Source organism: Fringilla coelebs (assembly GCF_963513975.1).
Source record: "Fringilla coelebs genome assembly, chromosome: 4".
NCBI lineage: Eukaryota > Metazoa > Chordata > Aves > Passeriformes > Fringillidae > Fringilla > Fringilla coelebs.
In genome coordinates this window covers 26,986,349-27,007,835 of record NC_140032.1, presented here as the reverse complement: position 1 = coordinate 27,007,835, position 21,487 = coordinate 26,986,349, and the positions used below count along the sequence as shown (strand labels likewise).

General features: G+C 38.4%; 1 protein-coding gene across 1 annotated transcript in view; it reads left to right on the top strand.

Moving 5' to 3' along the window:
* The window catches only part of SCFD2 (sec1 family domain containing 2), a gene marked incomplete at its 5' end in the record, with an annotated part of 187,813 nt that overhangs the window by 8,494 nt on the left and 157,832 nt on the right, over positions 1 to 21,487 (top strand). The window lies entirely within an intron of this gene.

The following is a 21,487-nucleotide window of genomic DNA, read 5'->3' as shown; positions in this document are numbered from 1 at the left end:
TCTGCAGTTCTTGATTTTTTTTAGTTTTTTTACCCTCAAAAATCTCACAGAGTAATTGTTTGCCCTGCTGTAGTCACTGACATGCTGCTGTTCCAGTGTGGATGATAGTAGAGTTATGCTCCTTCAGAATTGTGTCAAAATATTTGATTCATTTTTATATACAGATGGATGTACACAACAGAAGGGAAACAGTTCATAGGTATTTTGCTAAAGACATCCACTCTTGGTGAGAACTGCTTCTGATTCAGAAAAGTAGTAGCCATCCTGTCCTTTCAAACAGATGATGCATTATAGAAGTGAAATTGTAGTGAAAGCTTAGTGGTAGGGGTGATTTGAAAAAATTGATTACAGTTCTCTTGCTGGTCTTTGTATTTTGATAACCCATACAGTTTTTGGAGAAATTCTTCCAAATTTCAGCTTCCGATTTCAAGCATGCATGTAGTGGCTTCTAGGATCTGTTTGGATGAACATCAAGCTCTGTGTATTTGTGAGCAATCCATCCTGAACATTTGGTAACATTTTAGCCACAGTATTTCTCAAAGTACTCATCTTGTGTTTATAAGATCCTTTTTTAGCATGTTGAGGCCTCTTGTTGTCAGTAATTAGCTTGTTTTGATGGAGGTTTATATTTTCTGACTCTTGTGAGCTGGGAGCTGAGGTGCATGAAGCCCCTGTGGCTCCCTAAAACCCCAAATGAGGGTTCAGATGCCTGACTCCTGATCACAGGCCTGTGGTGTGTGAGAAATAAAGATTTATGTACACTGTGGGCAACCAAAGGAATATCTGTTTACTCTTTTTCAATATGCTCTTTTATTAGCCAAGGAACACTTTTGGTATGCGCTCCTATTTTGCTGAATAGACCGAATATTTAATTTGCTTATATACATTTTAAGAACTCTGAATGGAGATTTCTTGCCTGATTTTCCAGTCTTGCTTCCTTTTTTCAATGTTTGAAGTTTGCAGGCTTCTTATAATTCAGTATGGTGTTAAAACCTTTTAAAAAGTCCAGATTTTTATTTAAAATATATGTGTATTTAATGCAATATACATTGGACTCCGACAACAAGCATTTTTCCATAAAGATGAAATATTTTAATGTGACACAGTTCATGTTTGGGCTGCTATGCCTAAAGCAATTCAATAAGCAGTATAGCTGAGCTGTCTGGGCACTTTTGACAGAGCAGGTGGAGCCTCTGGGGGGAAAATAGCAAGTTGAGTATGAAGTGACCATGTTGATCTGTGTGATGCAGAAAGCATTTTTATGCAGGCCAGATGTTTGAATCACAGCACCCACAAACACCTTTCTTTAGGTCTTGTATTCGGAGTAGAAAGGTAGGTGTGATGGGGGAGTGGGTTAAAAATTAGGACATTCCTGGAGACAAAATGATGAAATTTCAGTGTCTCATGTTAGTGGCAGTTGAAAATACATACTTCTCCCAATCATTCTTTGTTCTAAGGTTGTTATTCACATTTTGGACTGATCAGTGCTTTTTACAAATGCTACAATTTGGATGGAGAAGAAAGCCCCGCTCCAGCTGCATCTTTGATTTGGGTGTGATGTGAAGATTCAATGCTCCTCTGGTACTGGTGGGACTTGGATAACCCCAAACCTAAAGGAAGGCCATGAGGTGAGGGGACTTGTATTCCAGTCCTGGTTCTGCTTTCAGCTTGCAGCATGATCTCAGGTCACTTAATTCCTTTCTGCCTCTGATTCCTCTTGTAGTTCTTGTCCAAAGAACTGTTTTCCAAACCAGGAAAACAGGGAGTTTCTTAGGATACAAGTTTGCACACTGAAGGCAGAAAAATCTTAGGGGTTCTGATCTCTGGGGGTGCAAGTAACAGTGCAGATGGGTACAGAGGGAGTTAAGGTGTCAGGACTACTGAAAACAGGATCTCCATTTGTGCTTTCTTTGGTACTGTGTCCTTCCCACTCCTACTCACAGTTCTTTGTTGCCCTGGGGAGGGGAGACAGTTTTGAGTTGCATTCACCTGGCCCCCTTTCCTGGGAACTGATGGAACAGCAGTTCCAGTGATCTCTGTATAACACACATGCAGTATTATTTGAACAGTCACATGTATGATGTCAATTTGAAATGAAAGATTTTTAGTGTGTGTATGTCAAAGAAAAGGGCAACAAAAAATAAAACTGAAGAGGAGATTAAAGTCCCCCTTTAATCTGGGAAATAAACTTTTTTGAATGGCTGATTTTATTCTCTCGAGGTTTTTTTATTTGATTGTTTTTTTAATCAGGGAACAAGCATCTGAAGAATATTGGCGTTTTGGTTTTTTTAAATAGTGTGGTTCTTGGATCTTTTTGGTATTTTCAATCTTTTAAAAAAATATTTCCTTTACATCAGCTGTAGATATTAATTAGGAATGGAACCACAACTTTTTTTTTGTATGTGTACATTTTTGGAAGCTTATAATGAGAAGGTAATTTGGGACAGTGTTATTCTTGAATGAGCTGGAAATTTATGGCATAAGTACGAGTAATTTTCCTTTCTGGAATGTTAATATTAAAGAGGAAGCATTACTATTGCAGTAAGAAAATCCAGATGTCACGACTATATTGCTTCATATCCACTGCAAGTCTTGCAGAGGAGGAAGGGTAACCCAAAACAAAGGATGGCAAGGCTCTTTTAGACAGGGAGAGAGACAGCTTTGTGCTAAAAACTACTTTTGGGTCTGTCCCGGTATGTTGGTGGTGGCTCAGCAGCAGCGGGGTGCTCCCTGCCCATCCCTGCTTTGGGGGTGGGGGGGAATAGTGGTGTTCCTCCAGCTTTTCTGCTGCTGGACACTTCCCCCTGCTGGAAGCTGTACGTCCCTGCTCTCCCGGGACCCAGCTTTCTGTCCCTGCTGCAGGGCTCTGTTGAACTCTGCTCCTAAAGATTGTTTGAAACCTAAACTCAATGCTCCAAAGACAAAAAATCCCCAAACTAACCCAAAAGAAGCCACCACCCATGGTACAGCTGTTTCCTATCTGCCTTTCTGAACAAGGTGAGCCACACTTTGGGGAGAGAAGGAAGTTTTAACTGCAGAATTTATGAAAAGCACCCATCCCATTGCATTAAATAAAACTCTGAAACTTTCTTTCACCAATGACAGGTGAAATTACAGCCTCGCCCTGTGCTTCCAGGACTCCTGTTGTGCCACTAAGGTCCATTTTCAGGGAGATGAATTGTGCTCTAGAGGGTTTTTATAGTGGTATCTTTTGCCTTTTCTGCAGTCCAACCAGGAGATGCTTCACAGAGTGGTGGATTGGGCAGTAGGAAAGCCCCAAACACAGCATTCCTTCCTCTCTTCCCTGTGCTCCTGGACTGGCAGCCTTCCTGATCACCACTTTACTGTACTCATACAGGCTTAGAGCACAGTCCTGAATCGAGGCCTATTTAGAGCTTCCTCATTGTTTGAAATTTCTCAGGGCATCTCCTTGTTGGAAATCAGAGCCTGGGCTGGATCAGCTTCTGGGGTTTGTCAGTCAGGACAAGCTTTCCAGGAGATGCTTTCTGCTCAGTTTCATACCAGCCAGAATCAAATGAACGTAATTGACTGTTGTCACAGGATGAGATGAACAAGCTGATAAAATTTATTATATTTTACAATAAATGTGTATATTTGCCTGGATTCTTTCAACATGGAACCTCACTGAAATGGAAAAAATTAAGGGGTGAGAGGGCTGTGCTGAGAGTGGAAAATTCTGGAACAAGGTCAAGACATCCAGCTTGCCTGTGCTGTGTAACATACAGCATTGTTAGAAGACCTTGCTGCCCCTGTGCAAAACCCCATTTTGCTGCAGTAGTGAGTATGTAGAGGTAGGCAGCAGAGGAATCTCATGAGGGTTCTTTGTCCAAGCATCCTCCTCCCTAATAGGTGCCACGTTTTTGTCAATTGTCTGTTACGACAGGCCTCAGAAGCCTTAGAAGTTGTCTTCTAGATAAGAGGAAGTTTGAAGCTTATTTTCCTTGAGATAAAGAATTAATTGAGTTGACAGGCTCTTGGCATCAGCTGGGTGGCTCTTCCTTATCTATGCCTCTCAGCCCACAAAAAGGACTTCTGGGGGCTGTGGGAAGCTGGACTGCTCAAGACTTCATTCTTGTACTTTGAGAACCTCTAACTGTCCTCTTTGTCTAGGCTACCCAGGCTTAGTAATGAAAGTATTCAGATGGAATTCTGACGGTTTTTCCTGGGCTCTCTGACACTGTCATAGCAGTCCTCAGAGTACAAGGATCAAGAGTTTTCAGATTCTGTTGCCTGTAGAATCAGTTTGGTGAAAATGGCAAAATCAGAACCCTTAAGGCTTAATTTTTGAAGACATTTTTAGTTCTGAAGAAGAAAGAGTCCCTGTATTTGTATTATTCTCCATATTCTCTCCTTCTATTTGACTTCTGCCGTTAAGTCCCAAGTTTTTGATTTTCCTTTGTCCATGGAAAGACACAATAAATTTGATTTTTACCCTGAAGTTGTCCAGCCATCAACATGTCCAAGTACTTGCATCTTCACCTGGTTATCAGAGCAAGGTAGCTTAATACCTATGAGGAAATTCAGTGAGTACAACCCTCAGATAGTTTGTCTTATAGCTGTTCCCTTGTTATCATTATGCCCTGTTCTGCGGGCTCATTCCTTGCAAGATATAAAGAAGGACGAATCTATTTTTGATGACCTATCAGAAAGACTAACTACTGTCTGCACCCAGGACAGAAAGGGAAGCTCTTTACATTGCTTAGAGGCAATGGTTTTTTGTCTCTCTGCAGCATTTCTTTTAAAACTGACATCACTTTTTTTGTTCCCTTAATGTTTTTGTTTGGGAATTTTGTGAGTTTCTTTTTTCCCCTGTGTATGTTTGCAAAGTGCTTTTCTCTTGGTGTGGCCACAGTGCATTTTCCTGCAGATGTATTCAGAGTTTAATAGTAGCACGAAGACTGTGTCTGTTTCAGCAGACTTTGTGGTTCTCCAAAGTGAGCTCTGATCTTTCTTCTGTTATAGTACTATCTCCTGGAGAATATTGCTTTGGCTGATGTTGTGAGATTTTTCTAAGATTAGCTCTTACTCTGTTTGGCCATCTGCCTTCAAGTTTGCCTCCTAAATGACCTCAACAGCGAGGTTTTAAAATGCAGTGATATGCATTGGCCTTATTACATACTGCAGCATTACTCATTTGCTGTTCAACCAAAGTGCCAGAACAGAGTGACTGAGTGACCTGGAGGGGTGTTTTCGTTTATCATTTTTATACTATAAAGTAAGCCTGCTGTATCTTAGAGCAGAGAGAAATGTGCTATAATAGGCTGATGAGAAGAACAAATGACAGCTGCTCATTTGGATGACAAAGTAATGTTTGGGAAGGAAACAGTATTATCTGTTGGCAACTGGTCTGATTGCAAGTTTTGACTATATGATTTGGGTTATTTCATGATTCCAGACTTAATATGAACCAGGAATCAAAGGTTTCACAGGCTTAAATTTATGTGAAGTCAGCTATTTACCTGTCAGAACTTGAGGATGCTTTTACTTTGAAAAGTAGATAGAATCTTGCACAGAGAAATACTCTGTTTTTATACAGATAAATACATACACAGCTATTGATTTTAATGTAATTGAGCCAGAAATCCAACATTCTTTTCTGCTATTTAACAGGGGTTCTGTTATTTAGATGGCAGATCTTTGGAATCTAATTCATGATCCCTAGGTCTAGTGTTTACTTGTGTGTGATTTTTCCTGAAGTGTATTTAGGGGATGCTGAAATGGCTATTGCTACTTTATAATTGTTCACAGTTTCAAAAGTGGCTGTGAATATTGACCAAGCCAAGCCAGTTCTTATGCCCTGATGAACTGCAACCCCCAGACAGTCCTTCTGCAGGTTCTGGATGACTCTGTTCCACCAAGTTTCCATAGGTTGTGAGTATATTTTTTAAAATGATCTTCAACTGGGAAAGATTTCCAGCCTCTGTGGGGAGAGAAGAAGTTTTATGACCTTACCTAATTCTCTGCACAACTCTACTATTTATTTAAATAAGTAACAAGAAAAAGAAATCCATATCAGGTCATTTTCACTAACTGGAAACAGCCACAGAACACAAACTGAATGTGTATGCTGTCTGTGGCTGCTTAAGCTCCAGTTTCCCCTTAAAAAAATTGGAAATTAACCTCAATAGAAAAAGCTGCAGTTCTTACTGATGATAGGAATGGGTTGTGGCTTCAGACCTTCTTTGACAGGTCAGAAAATGCCATCAATGGGACACTTGGTTTTCTGGTAAGGAGGTATGTGGAGGAGGGGGAATTAGATGGCACCAAACTGATTATAGAAGCCCGTTTTAGGAGGACGATGCAGAGTTAATATTGAATGACTACAAAAAGTGACCAAAAATCCAGAGTTTGGATTAGGACAGAATTCTGCTCTCATCACTCATTCTGTGGCAGGCAGAAGTGTATCAGGAAGGAGTTGTGAGAAGATACCCAGAACACCAGTTAAATATATGCAATGTGAACAGAAGTCCTTAACTGTTTCTCATGACAGATCAACCAGAGTATGGAAATGGTTATAAAAATGAAAGCCTGAGGCTGGAGCTTTATTCTTTCTGAATAGCTGTCAGTTTGGTTTTGAAGGCTAGAATTGTCCATATTAGGTTTGCATGAGATCTGAGGAAGCTAGGGCTCTAGGTTTGCATTGAAACTATGACAAATATGCTACTTTGAACTGAGAGAGGGGAATAATGAAGATATGCGGGATTCAGCCTTCAAGTTAATCTTAGTTTGACCAACATGCTAGCAATGAATCTGGCTCTGCATGTTCAAAGATCTCATCTTTAAGATGTAAAGACTGCTTCAGATTTTTTGGTTTTGTTTCACAATTTATTCTGGAACTGAAAGTATCTACTTGAATACTTGTTCTCAACTCATAAAAAGCGTCTCTTTTAACTCTTTTGACTACTTATACCATAAAACATACTAAGCAGTGATTTTTGTGGTAACTGAGTCATTTATGCAAAGACTTGTCTTTCTGTCTGTGATGAAGATGTATTTTTGTACGTTAAGCTCTCAAAATGGCTTGGTCAAGAGGTTGCATTGATGACTCCAGGCCTTAGGCAAGCAAATGAGGGAGGGAGGTCAAAGGAGACTACCAAAAATTGGCCTTGTAAATCAAAAACATGGAGGAGAAGGAATTCCTGGCATTCCATGGTATCTGGGTTTATTTTCTTACATTTCTCGAATAAGAAAAACACACGTCAGATGTGTTCTTGGTAAATGTTTTCACTTGTCTCATCTGTCTCTGCTGCCAAACGTGACCCAAAATACATTGGTCTTACATGCCCTGAGGACATGTACTGGACAGCTAAGCAGCGCATCTGTAAAAGTGGACTTGGCACTCCAGTGCAATCCCTAAATGTAGATTCAATTGTCAGCACCTCATTACTAACTGCTCTTTCCCTGGAATCATTTTTATTAAAATAACCTTATGTAATAGCTTTAAAATGCAGAGCGCAATGTTCTAAAGTAACCTATTGTGTTACATGTAATATTCTCAAGCAATATGTTTGTTGTAAGGATCAGACTTTATATTTAGTATAATTCATTGCTTTGTCCAAAACTGAAATTAAAATCTCTGACAAGTAAGTCTTTAATAGACACAGTTTTAAAGAGATGCTTGCCAAGAATTTTGCTGTACCTTGTAGTGCACAAAATCCTACTCAGAAGCTTTCAATTAAGTTGATTCATGCAGTAACTCAGTCTGGCATTCTCCATAAGCTGTCCTGCAGCTTGTAGGAATGAAACATTTTGCTGAAACATTTTGTTGGACTAAAAGGCAGCCAGTTGAAATTCAGACGGGGTTAACTGATGGTTATGAGTAGAAAGTTTTAAGAAATTATTTGTATGCACTTTTTTTCCTTTGCCCCTGCAGTGTTTGGCCACTATTAAAGGAGCAAGAGTGAATTTTGGGGTATTGCTGAAATGATGGCCTGTTTTATTACAGTGGGCAAGAGGGCTAAGAGGCCTGTGAGAAATCTGGGAAGTCTTTCAGCATCAATTGTTCCCTTTACCTTGTGAAGTGGTATATGTCCAGATTTGCTAGGTGCAGAACAGGGTGGATTAGGTCACAATAAGCAATTCTTCTTCTGACAGAAAAAATTTCACTTTTCAGTGATTTTTAAATTTGTTTGTCTTGAGGGAAGCAAATGTTCATCTGGATGTCAGTTGTTTTGTTTCTGGCAGTCCTCCAGTTGCTGTGGTGTGCTTGGTTGTTTATTTGGGCCAGTCTGCATTTAACTGTTGCTCTGGGGTCTAAAGATCAGGTATCACTTCTGCTTTTGAATGGTGATGGACAGCTGGAATAACCTTCTCATTTTTGGCTTTTTGTTGGGTTTTTGTTTGTTTGGCTTTTAACTCTACTTGACAAGGAATCCACGTGCTATTCCAGGCTACACATCTTACCTTTCTATTCTTTCTACAGGAGACCCTTTTGAGAAATCTCTGAAGACTTCCAAGGAATGTATATGACTGTGGGGGTGGGGGTGCAAGAGAAGACTAGGAAGGAGCACTTCTAGAACTTGGTCCCACGCTGAGTCAATGCAGAGAAGCTTAGTCCTGAGTACCTGTCAAGAAGTGACAAAACCACCATATGTTTGGTTGGAGCTGCAACTTGTTTTTCCAAGTCCAAGTGTGATGTATCATTATCCACAGAGTGCCTCAGTATCACCACAATTGTTTAAGATCCTCTTTAGTACTATTTAATAAGGGAAAAGTTTTAGAATAGCTAAATGTTGTGTTGCCTGTAATAAAGGCTCTTCTGCAGAGATGACTGCTGTGAAGCTATTGCAGAAGAGAAGGAACCTTACCAGCTCGTTTACAGATAGAAATTCTAACAACATGTATTATGTGGTTTTAAATAGCATAATTTTTAAAAGGAATAGCTTGGGGTTGGAGGAAGGATAAGAGTTAGACTGGTTTGAGGTGTTCTGACCACATCTTAGGGCTAGGATACTTTGCCCAGTGGGTAGTTAATCTGCTTTTCTCTTTGCACAGAGCATGTTCAAAATCACGTCTGTATACAAGATGGTGCTTAGTGGGATTTAATGCTTCAAGGATTAGTAAGACCTAAAGATCAGTTGGCATCTGTCAAAACCAGCCCTACTTTCCTGAGATATGTCTTGTTTGTTCTGCTTTACCCTCAAAGTAAACTGCTAGCTCCCTCTGCTTCAGCTGTCAGCAAGTAGGGTTAAAATGATCCAACCTTCTGTTTAAGTACACTTTCTGTAGATTAAAAAAAATAAGCCTTAAAAAAGATTAATAAAATCCCTCTTTTCTTGATATACTTTCAGTAAAGTTTTTGAGATAATCCAGCTTTTGAAAAAGACACACTGAAATTCATTTTAAAATATTCGGAGGCATTTGGTTACAGGGTAATAATCATGCAAGATTACAGACTTCAGAGGTTCTTGAAGTCGATAAGTTACTGTCATAAAAGGACTTCAGGCGAGGATGATGCTCTGTTTCTTGTTGATACAATTGCCAGGCATGGCTCCTGTTTCAGGCTGTTTGCGTGACTAATGCTTCCCTTCCACTCATGCTTCAGCCCCGCGAGCAGTGACAGCTCTGCATGGGTTCCATTCCTACACTCTTTACCTTCCCAAAAGTGCCTTTGTTTCCTCAAGACTTGCCTCAGGGTAACATCTTTCAGAATAAACATGATGACAAAAAATGTTGCAGTTTGTACAGTAGTCATGCAAAGGTGTGAAACTGGCTGTTGATTTTGTAGAATGTGAGTAGAGCTGGCTTCAGGAATTTATTTAGGTTGAACCCACTTCTTCGCCAGCCATTTCATGCTGGTGCTGTTGCTTCTTTCAATAATTCCCAGAGCAGCCTTACTTGTTTAGAAGAATTTTCTTTCTCCCAAAACATTAATAGCTAATGCAGAAATTATCTTGTAGCGGTATTAGCTGCCGTACAAAGTTGGAAAGCTAAGTCAGCTTGCTTACATGACTTCCAGTGTGTGTGTGACAGTGTTATACTTAAATCAGTATTTTCCAAAGGGAGCTTTGGTGTACTGGTCAGTAACCTAAATCCAATAATTTTGTAATTTGCAGGCAATAGGGCTTTATGGAATTAAGCACTACTTCTCCTCTTCACAGGGTAGTTTGGGAAGATGAAGAGTCCTAATCTGAGCAGTTTCTCCCTGCAATATCAGCCTCTTCTCTTTAGCCAGTTGATTTTACAGATTTGATGTACTGTATTTGGATGCCATAGCATGTGTAGGGCACAACAATTTATATCTGTATTTTCTTCTGATGTTACAAATAGAGGTGATCTGGTTTATCTGCATGTATAGCTTTGTTAGTGTTGGCATGTGTCATTTGCAGAAGGATAGCTATGAGAGGAAAGGTAGTCCAGGAATTGCAGAGATTTTACTTGATGCTTGGTCCACAAACAGATCCCTCTTGATGTTGAGAGGTGTTGTATTTGTAAGGCTTTTGTGCGTTCTCAGTGCTGCTGGTCACAAGCTTATACATGTAACACAGCGTGTAACATAACTGCTGTAGCTTAACAGCAACAATCAATGCAGACTTAGATATGTTGCTTGTGACACTGGTAAGATATTTCTATAATATTATCCAATTTGGGGTGTGTATTTTTATTCCATCTCTGGATTGTTTGATAACTATTTTTTCTACTCATTTCATTCTGATTGCGTAGCATTTTCTGGAAAGGCGGAGTTATTTAATTTTAAAATTACTAACTAAAAGAAATTGAAGAAATTGCTTGCTATTATGTAAATCCTCCAAATTAAACTCTAGTTTAATATGGAGATTATCTTCCTATCTTTTCTACTACTAAGGAAAAAAAAAGTTAAAGTATGGTTTAAGGAAACTGCGTTAATGTTTCACAATATATAATCTAGTTGAATATTCCATATTATATTGCTTCCTTATGTTTCACCTTTTGTTGACCTTCAAGTTTACAGGTTCAAATGGATATTAATGATCTTGGGAATAGCTAGAATAAACAGAACTCAAAAGGGATGGGAACCCAGAGATCCCTAAGCTATTTGTTGGACTGTGTAGTTTTCTTTTTTAACACAGGAAAGTGCTGTGTTTGCCATCTGGCTAGAGGATTTTTGTGACCAAATAATGAGACAAAAAAAAAATAAAATATATATAATTCTACATAAAAAGAAAGCTCTGGATATTTTATAAGAATTTTTTCAGTAACTGTTTTATTATTAAGCTGAAACAAACATTCTGTATTACTAGTCTAAATAAATAGAATAAGAGGATTTCTTAAGCAGTTTTCAGGTACACTGTGTGTACCTGTGCATGCGTGCGTTTGTGCTGACTTGTATGAATTGACTATGACAAAGCACAGTGCAGGGATTATTTGTCTGCTGTCTTGGTTTAATGCACACTGGTGTCATTGGTTTACACTGTAATTATTTGATATTGGAAACAATCAACGGAGTTGCATTACTTTTTAATAACATCATTCATGCACAGCTGCATTGTCTCCTGCATGTGGTTATTAGCAAGTAAAGTTGTTTTGTGTCATAGATGTTTAAGTGTGTATGTTAAACTTTTTGGCTTTCTGAAGCCAAAATACTTATTGTATGTGTATCACAGCATATATATATATACATACACAAAAATGTCTATATTTAGATCCACATGAAACAAGACTGTGATTAAAATGCTTGTCCTTACAAGTTTACATGATGCTTGGATCGAGGAAATGTTTGATAAAACTGAAGATGGTGGGTTTGGCAAGAGGTGAACATGCTTCAGATGGTGGTTTGCCACACTCATCAGACTTGTGTACACATTTTAATTTATAAGTATGGCCATCTGTAAAGTAGATATGAATGAGCCAAATAGAGTTAAGTTTCTCTTTTATTTTTTTATTTAAGAAAAAAAGGGAAAATGTAGAATGCTATGTTATCATTTACTTTTGTTGGGAGGTTTTGTTTCCCTTCTTTTTAATCAATTCCTGATGTGAACTGAATCCTTGCCAACCTTTTAATAATTATTTATTAAATTTTATTGTAATTCAGTTCACCTGTGGGACCAAAAATATGTCAAATGTTAAGAGTCTGATTTACTTTCCATTATCTATAAAGGAAGGAAAAGGAATTCATCCCAAAGCAAGGAACTGTAGGTAAACAGAGAGGTTTTGTGACATCTTGGGGTTGCTGTGTTGGTTGTGTTTATAAGTACCTCCTGAAATGTTTATTTTTAAGTTCTCCCAGGCTCTGCTGATAACAGGGAGCATATTTCTTCCTGGTTTGGCGTATAGTGGTCATGGTTTTCTTGGAACGTAGTCATTTATAGTTTGTACAAAACAGCAGTTTTGCAACTTAAAATTACGGTGATATTTAAATACTTGTTTGATATCACTATCTTCACAATTTTTGTCTTTTGTCAAAATTAACTTTTCTTGTCTTCTCAACATATTTTAGACCTTGCTACTATGTTTGTAAAAATCCTGTCCCATACTTCCATATGCTTCTTTGTAAGATAAACAGAAACTTATTCTCTCACGATGTTCAATAACAAATTCAAAGAGCACTTTCCTAATACTGTTGGTCTTAGTCGCTGGTTGTGTCTTGTGAGTCTTAGTTTCTCTTCTCCTAGTGGTAAGCAATAATCTGTTTTATCCCATGTCCGAAAAGATTGCAGAATTCAAGTTTGCTTGACTGGCATTGCCCTGAAGTGTCTGTATCTGTAGGTATGCCTTTATGAAGCTAAATATCATAGCTGGAATATAATAACTTGTGTACAGTAACTGTTCCTTGTCTTATTGGTGTGTTTTAACCAATTTTCCCCTGGTGCATTCCACAATGTACCCATCTTTTGTGAACCAGAGCTTTCAAAGAATGCTCTGCCTGTTGGGGCTTTTTATGGCCATGTTGAGTCAGCTGCAGACAAAACCAGTAATGAAGGAAAACATGGGCTGTATCCTGTGGAACTGCCTGGCAGCACCTCCCAGCTGTCAAGGAGAGGCAAAGGAAGTTCTTTGCTCCTTGTTTGGTTTGCAGAGTGATTCTGCATATGCTGGGTCAGTATTACTGGCGCAAGGAGACCCAAGTAAAAACAAGGGAGGAGGCAAAATATTAAGAAATTCTTGACTGCTATTGGCAAATCCTGCCTTTACATGAATGCATCTACTGTGTTAGTTCAGTGAATACTGTACTTCCTTGGTTTGTATACCTGGATATTGAACAACATACAGTGAACTGACAAACTCCTTGTCACCTTTTTTATTCCCACAGACATTTCAGGTAGTCCAGAGAAGAATCCATTGTAAAACTGATGGCTGATCAGCAGCTCCCAGTTTTGCTCAAAACGCTTCAGCCTTGGTGGCTGCAAGCTGATTTGCAATGTTTTAAATATTATTTTAGACCTGCTTTTAAAATGCCTGGCAGCTTCTTTTTTATATGTCTGTTGTTTAAAAGAAGTGTTTTAAAATAATTTGGTGACAAAAGGCTCTTAAACATTTAGTCTTACTGTAATGATTTTTGTCTATATTTTTAAAATGAGATTGTATTTTTTAAATTAAAAATTGATGGTGCTTTTGTCTTGCAGAAAAGTAATTACTGTATAATTTGATAATGAAGTTTCCTAAAATCTAACAATAATATCTTGGTCATACAGGACTATGTTCTGAAGTATTTTAACAGTATAGAAACTTATATACTAGAAATACTCTTAGTTTGGATATACTAAGTAGCAAAGTATATCAGATATGCAAGACCTCTAGTTTTCTTTTGGGAGAAGCTCAATAGTTTGCAGAACTAACAATATAGAGAATTCATTTACATGACCCTTTCTGTTGTAGGATGTGATTTATTTTTTGCTTAAATATCTTATGAAGCACTGATTATTTTCTAAACTTTGCAGTACACTTTAATTGACAGATTAATTTCTTTCATCTATTTTCTTAGTGAGATTATTTCTTTAAAATTCCTGTTTGCAGCTTGGAAAAATGTGAGTCTCAAAACCTTGTGTTGTTGAAGCAGAAAAGTTGGTGTTTTAACAGCACTCTGTGTGACCTTTAGTGAATCAATTGTTTTATCAATAAAATTATGCTAGTATGAGTTAATTAATTAACTTGATCTTGATGTGACACAGCCTTCCTGGAGTGTACACGGAAAGGAGGGAGGGGAAAGAAGGGTCTGTATAAACACCATATGCAAAGGCTGAAGCCATCAGCCTGCCATTAGCCCTTTATCTACGAGGCCCTTGGCATATAAATCAAACAATAACCTCTCTGTTTTGACTCAGTGCCAAAGTATACAGCCACAGTTGAGTCTAGGACAGATTACACCCACCGAGTGGCTTGAGGGCTTGGAGTGAAACTGGGAAATAACCATTAAATTATTCAGGAACATATTTATGTTTTTAAATGTTGGCTGTTGGACACTTTTTTTTGGTACTATTTGCTTCATGTTCTAATTATAAAAATCAATACATGGAAGCTTTTTAACATGCATCTAAGTGAGAATGTGAGAATAATGTTCTAAGTTGAAGGGTTGCAAAGAACTTGTTTTTTAAAAGGTTTTGTGTGTTATGCCATTTTGCAAAATGTTTGCTAATCTATGGCAGAGTTGGTAATTTTCATTCTCCTGCAGTTTTCTGCAAGCACACTACCAAGATGACATTAGCTTTTTTGTATGTTTTTTTCCTTAGGTTAGGATGGATTGGAATATAGTTCCAGTTTCTACTGTCTGAAGTGCATTTAATTAGGCTGAGCAGATCTGCCAACTGAACAAAATGTTCAACAGCATAATGACAGCCCACTGCTAGGAACCACTTTAAAACTTAATGTTATTTTGCTTTCTTAGAAATACTGTTAATCCCTTCAGGGAATGTGCAACTTACATTTATTTGAAAACAAAAATTTTGTGGATTTTGTATTTTTCTCTGAGTTAAGTATTGCTGACTCTTTAGCTAAACACACATTTGCGTGTGTGTTCAACTAGCACATCAAGAGCACATGCTTGGGATGTGCTTAAATTGCAGCCATGCTGGACACTGAGCTCCTGGAAATACTGATAGCTGTTTCTATATGGAAAAATTTAGATAAATTATGTTGGAGCTGTTTGGTGACTTTCAGAAGGGTGAAATGAAGAGCAGCTTCATTCTCTGAGCCCAGCTGTGTTCTGGGAACATGGCAGTGTGGAGCTCTTCTCATCCACCTGGTGTTCCCCACAGCATGTCCACACAATCCCTGTGGCATGGAGGAGCTGCTGTTCCGGGGAGGCTATTCCAGATGTTGTTGGTTGTTTCCATTGGGGGGCTGCTGTATGTGTGGTGGGGTGCAGTCAGGGACTTGGCTGTCCCCACCACATTGTCAGGCTGGCGCTCATCCCCAGGAATCCACAGTACATCCGGTGTAGCCTTGGCGCAGCCTCCGCTGTCTCTGAAACCGCGGGGCAGTTGGAGGAGGGAGGATGTCTCTTGATACGGGGCCCTTTGCTCCAGGCTCAAAGCCAAATCTTTGCGTCTTATCACAGGCTTGTGCTTCTCTTTGTTTCATCAGTATTCAAATGACATATTGCAGCAATGGATTTGTCCTTCATAGTAATGGTCTTCTGACCACCTGGTGTTGGTTTTTGAAGTGCTGTGTACTTAATGTGGGTGTTGTGTTGTCTTTAAAGAAATGTCTTATTGCAAAGTCAGTATTTGGCAGCCCCCCCTTTTTTTAGCAGTCACTCAGTTTTGGGCAGCTTTGTGGTATTAACGATCCTCTAATTTAATCTTTACTGAATTTTTCCCTTCTCCCTTCCTCTTGTGAAAATATACAGATGCAGCTGAGTTGTAAAGCTATATAGATGAAAGGTGAAAGCTTTGCTGATACAATAACCACAGAATCTGTCACATGTTGAGACTACCAGAATTTTCCTTCTGATTTTTTTTAATCTGTGAAAGTATAAACACAATTACTTTGTTATGCTGAAATTCTGTCATTTCGGTTGATTAATTTTTGAAGCCCACTCACAGTTATTTTCTGTCTTCTATTCAGAGCCTGTGTCAGCAAGTTGCTGTATGAAATCCCATGTCCTTTGCCAGGTGTATAAATAAGAACATTTGCTTATTCTTTCTTCCTTATTAGTATCCTGCTCATATGATGTCCTCCACCTGGTTATTTGCTGTTTATGGTGTTGTGATATTGGCTGTGCCAAGAGGTTTAAGAGGTTTAAGACCTAAATAAACCTGTGCCAAGAGGTTTAAGACCTAAATAAAACTGTAAAAAGTCATCTTTTTCTTTCTTCATTTAAGCTACAGGAGACCTGCGAAGGAAACTGTATGTAGATATTGATTTCTCAGTTAGGCCTTTGAAAAGGTTGTGGAAGAGACTTTTGACCTGTTTTTCAGTAAGCCTGGGGGCATGGCAAGGCCTACTTGTAACTGAAAAAAATGCCAGTGTTTTATAAGGAGAAAACATGATGACCTGAATTTGTCCTATTAAGCAAAGAAGTCCAGACAAAAATCCAGTAATAGATAATATACATGTCACTTTTATCTTCCTTGACTGGAAATTAGATCACATCATAATAATTCGCAATGGCTTGCCAGAGACTACATATGTGGCTGATAATTCTGGTGATTATGGTATGCTGCTTGGACATGAGTGTTTGACTTGTTTTTATTGGTTAATTACTCATGCTGATTGAAGAAATACATTGCCAAACTAATACTGTAGATGTTAGGAGGGTTGGGAATGGTCTAATCATACATCTGAAAATATAATGATAAATGAGGAGCACTCAGTAATTGAAGGAACATATTTTCTGGTATAGGCTTACTACTTCCTGACCTTTTGCTCTTGCATTAGAGACCACAAAGACCGTATTTTAATAATTTGCAAATAATAGACAAGACCTGAAGCAGTAAGGGAAGTGAATATTTTTCTGTACTGGTGGTATGAAGCAAGTCACATGTCATTTCAGCCAAGGGTAAATTGTAGTGTTGTGCACTGGGCCCCCTCAGGGTAAGTGCCCCCACATTTCTGTCTTTGCCTCTAGTTTTGCATCTGCTCTGAGACTTTGCTCTTCATTGACTGGTGCTTGATTTCACCTCTTTCTAGACTACTGCCTCCAGTAATAGCACATCCCAGTGCCATCAACTTCCCCGGTTCTCCCCAGCTTTGTTCAAAATGAATAGCTTTGATTCTAAGCCTACAGTGATCAGGGATATAGGGATACTTTCTGTCTGTCAGATAAACTTGGCAGTCTTGTCCTTGCAGGACTGGACCAGACCCGATCAAGAGAGTAAGTTACAATTATTTTAACTGATGCAAGATTAGGCATTTGATAATCAACCTGTAAATGTCTAGATCAAACAAAATAGTTTAGTTATCAGAACACGTTACCGAAAGGAATTCCATGGGAACAAGAGCAAGTTCCCCCACAGTGAGTATTGCTGAAGGTAGTGCACCATCACCAAAAGAACTGCTTACCATACTGTACCCTTACTTCTGCTCAGGGTTTTGGCTTTTCCACCCTGCATCCTGTAAACAGCAGATTTCATTGTGTGGTCTTTCCTTTGGATAATATAAATTTGAGAAGCCAGCTAGTCAGCCACTTCATGACTAAATAATTTAATTATCAATTTTGATTTTTGTTTTTCTATCTCTCCTTGAAGCACCTGCATCAAGGTTTAGTCAGCATGGAACGCCCCATGACTGGTTTTCATCAGCACCTTTTTCCTGGCACAATCGTTAGTTGGTGTCTCATTTTAAGATTCGTATAGACTATGGATCTGATGACTTGGTCCTTTTCCCCTCTGTCTTCCTGATTCAGCTTTGAAAACTGGAATGCAAATACCAGACGGAGGGGAGCTGCTTCTTTTAGTTTTCTAGATTTCTCCCTCTTTCTTTATAATCTTTTTCATTGTTGTTTTAAAGTACAAATTATATGCAGTTAAATTTTTATTAGTTTTGGAACAGAGAATGTCTCATTAAAAAGTTTGTTTTTGAGGAAAGGGAGAAATTTGCAATTATGAGATGTCTGTCAAAGGCTGCTTTATGTAAATTTAATGGCATAGCTGTGTCCAATGGGGCTTTTCAAAGACTTATGCTTTTTCTCAGGACTTAATGTGATATTTTTGTTTAATAAATTTCCTGCCAGGTTAGTGCTACACTTGTTTTTATTAAATTCTGTTTTCTGATACAACTGGTTGATTAGGTACATTACAATGACTATAGTGATAAAAGAAATGGACAGGGTGTCAAATCTGTGAGCAAAATTCTACCCTTGTTGGTGAAACTGATTTTCTGGAAAGGCCCCTGCATTTTAGTGTTCTCTTCTCTTTGTCAGGTTTGCTTTACCCTGCAAAACAATTTGTAATAGAAAAGCACGCAAGTGTGTACTGTAATATTTACCTAATTTTGTGACATTTATTTTGAAGGGTGTTTTTGAATTCCTGAGATGTACTATTGTGTAACTGTAAAGGATTTATTTTTCTTAAGCAAACCATCATCATTCAGACAGTATCTTTTAAGGGTTTTGTAATGTATTGAATATTTAAAAAAAAAACAGAACCTTTTCATTTCAGAAAACTACTTTCAGAATGCAAAGGTTGACTTTAATGTGTAAAATATATTATAAGATAATGTGCATTATATAATATAAGATAATGTGTAAAATGAATACATAGTTGTTGGGAAGTCAGGGAATGCAAGACAAGGGAAAAATTTGAATTGGGGTGCTGGATTCTGTAGAAATCACTGATTACCAGTGTCACCAGATTGGGGCATTTGCACCAAAGCAGAGGAACTGAAGATGGGAAAAAGTGGAGGGGAAGGGCACCATGACAAGAGCTGGAAGGCAGTTGCAGACAAATGTTTCCCAAAAGGGTAAGATAAGATAATATATTTTCCGAGTGTTAGAAACCTCTAAAAGGAAAATGTTGTGGTAACTTCTCAGATCAGGCAAGAGGCAACACCAGAGCCCTGTACTGTGTCCTACTGACTCATTCCCAGCAGTCATCCCTGTCTTGTTACTGATGAAGGTGAAGAGTGGGTGTTTTTCAAAGCAAAAACTTTTATTGGAAAGGGTAATAGAGGGGAAATGGGAAAAATGTTAGCAGCAGAAAAGATACAAGTACTTTTGTGGCTCTTTTCCCCTGTTATATTAAAAAAAAAAAAAAAGAATGGGCTTAAAAATTGTTTTCTCTGGATTGACCCAATCAGTTGACTGTGTTAGCTATTGATATACATTGACCTCATCCTGCTTATGTTTAGTTATATATATGGTACTTAAACCACTAATTATTCTGCAAAGCAGTGGGAAGGAAAATGTCTACAGAAAATTTGGATGACAGAGATGTAGCATACAGGAGTGTGGTTGACTCTTCTTTAAGGCTGTACCATAGTTGTTTTGCTTTTTGTTATTTTTGGTGTGTTAAAGCAGTTCTCAGGGATCCTGCAAACTTTGGTTCTTTGGATTAAAGAAAAACTTACTATGGCTAAAAAGGAGGAAGAAAGAATATACAAAGCAAAAAGTAAATCCACGCCCCTCCCCCCCCTTTTTTTTTCTTCCTTAAGACATTAGTATGACTCATTCTTAATTTTTTGTTTCTTTGTTTAGTTTAAAATAATGTGTCTGTTATTTTGGAGGGGTATTATGGTTTATTAACAAGTAGAAGTACCAGCTGAAACAGTGACTTCTGGTAGTGATGATACAATATAGTATGATACGTGTTGTTTTCAAAGATCTTGCCACCTACATGGGACATGGCGTAGAAAGGGAGAGCAGCAAGCAAGGAGTATGGAAAAATTGTGTAATCTTATCGCATACACTCTTTTATTGACTTTTATAGATGCTCTTAGGATGAGTTTTTCACACTTTACTGTTTGCTAAGTATATGAGTATAGTATATATATGCGTATATGAAGTATAGGAGTGAGAAAGATGAGACTACAAAAACCTGTGAAAAATCTGATAGGCTTTTATTTTATCTTCCTTATGTTGCTTGTTTTCCTTTGTTTGAAAGGCTTAGCTCCTGATATCTTGTTTATGTGGGACACTGTGCTTACATTTATAGTGATGAAGAGAATTGTGAGAATGAGAACAGGTTAAAAATCTTAAACCGAAACTTTACTTTTTTTTTCTTCCAAATAGGGAAAAAAGTATTTTTAAACTTAGCTTCCTGCTGTTTCAGGTTCAGTTCCTGATCTCTATAGATTTGGTATTGGAACTGTATGTTCAGGAAGGGAGTAGTTATCAGGCAATGCAGTGGCCTTATAAAATCCAAACCTGAGGCACAGTTGTAAATGGCAGCGAGACATACCGAGTGAATGTGATGTGAACAGGATCAACACAGTGCATTTACAAGTGGTGTTGGGTGGGGAGTAGATTGAGTAGATAATCTGTAAAAATAGCATACCTGAGGATCACAGAATCAGGGCTATTAAAAGACCTCCAAGATCACCAAGTCCAAGCTTTGACTGAGTACTCCCATGCCCACTAAACCATACCACAGAGTGCCAGATCTACCAATTTTTGGACACTTCCAGGTATGGTGACTCTACCACTTCCCTGGGGTGCCTGTGCTTGACAACCCTTTCCATAAAGAAATTCTTATATTTTATTGAAGCATCCAGTTGCTTTGGAAATCTCTCATTTCTTGCGCTATTGTACATTACATATCACTGTAGTTTTTTCCTGTGAGGAATCTTCTTGGAGCTGCTGCCCATGAAAAGCCACAGCATCAGTGCTCAGATTGCACTTGGTGATGGAGCAGAGGGAGCTGCTGCAGGTGCCCCAGCTGCTTTTGGGAGGTGTTGCCTCCTGCCTCTGTGTTTAGAAGGAGGTTGAGTGGCACTGCGTGAAAGATAAATGGAAAGATTGTGTTGGTAATCTGATTTTTTTTTCTTTGCCACCCATGGCAGTAGGGTGAAATTTGCACTTCCTGTTCATTTGTGATTTGTTCAGAAGAAGGATAACTCAACCTTTTTCCTACAGTCCTTCCACCCACTCAGGTTTTGACAGAGGATGTGGGTTGCTTGGATTTCAGAAATGGGGCTTGGTGATGCTCTTACCTGGTTTGGAAGACAGCACAGATATTATAAATACAGCCCTGCTGTTGCAGCAGAGCATGAGAACAGCTGCTCAGGAATGGTATCAAATGAATTATTATGGATTTCTATTTCCATAAAAGAAAGCTTGTTTTGTCATGCTCATAAGCATGTTGTAAATTACATCAGAATGTCTTTAGGAGTTAAATGTCTCCTGAGGAGAAAACAGAGGGAAGCTTTTCCTTTAAAACAAAAAATACATTAAAAAAATCAACATAGTTAATTCCCATGTGTGGCTTTAGCCCTAAGCAAGAGATTTTCCTATCTTATCCTCCCTTGCCACTGAGAGAACACTGAATTCATTCACACTAGCAACAAGTGCAGTGTCCTGGAGGAAGGAGAAGACTGACAGGGAACTGAGTGCAGATGAGCTACACAAATGCCTAATTTAAGTTTAGCAGCAACAACAACAAAAAGGAAATCTGTA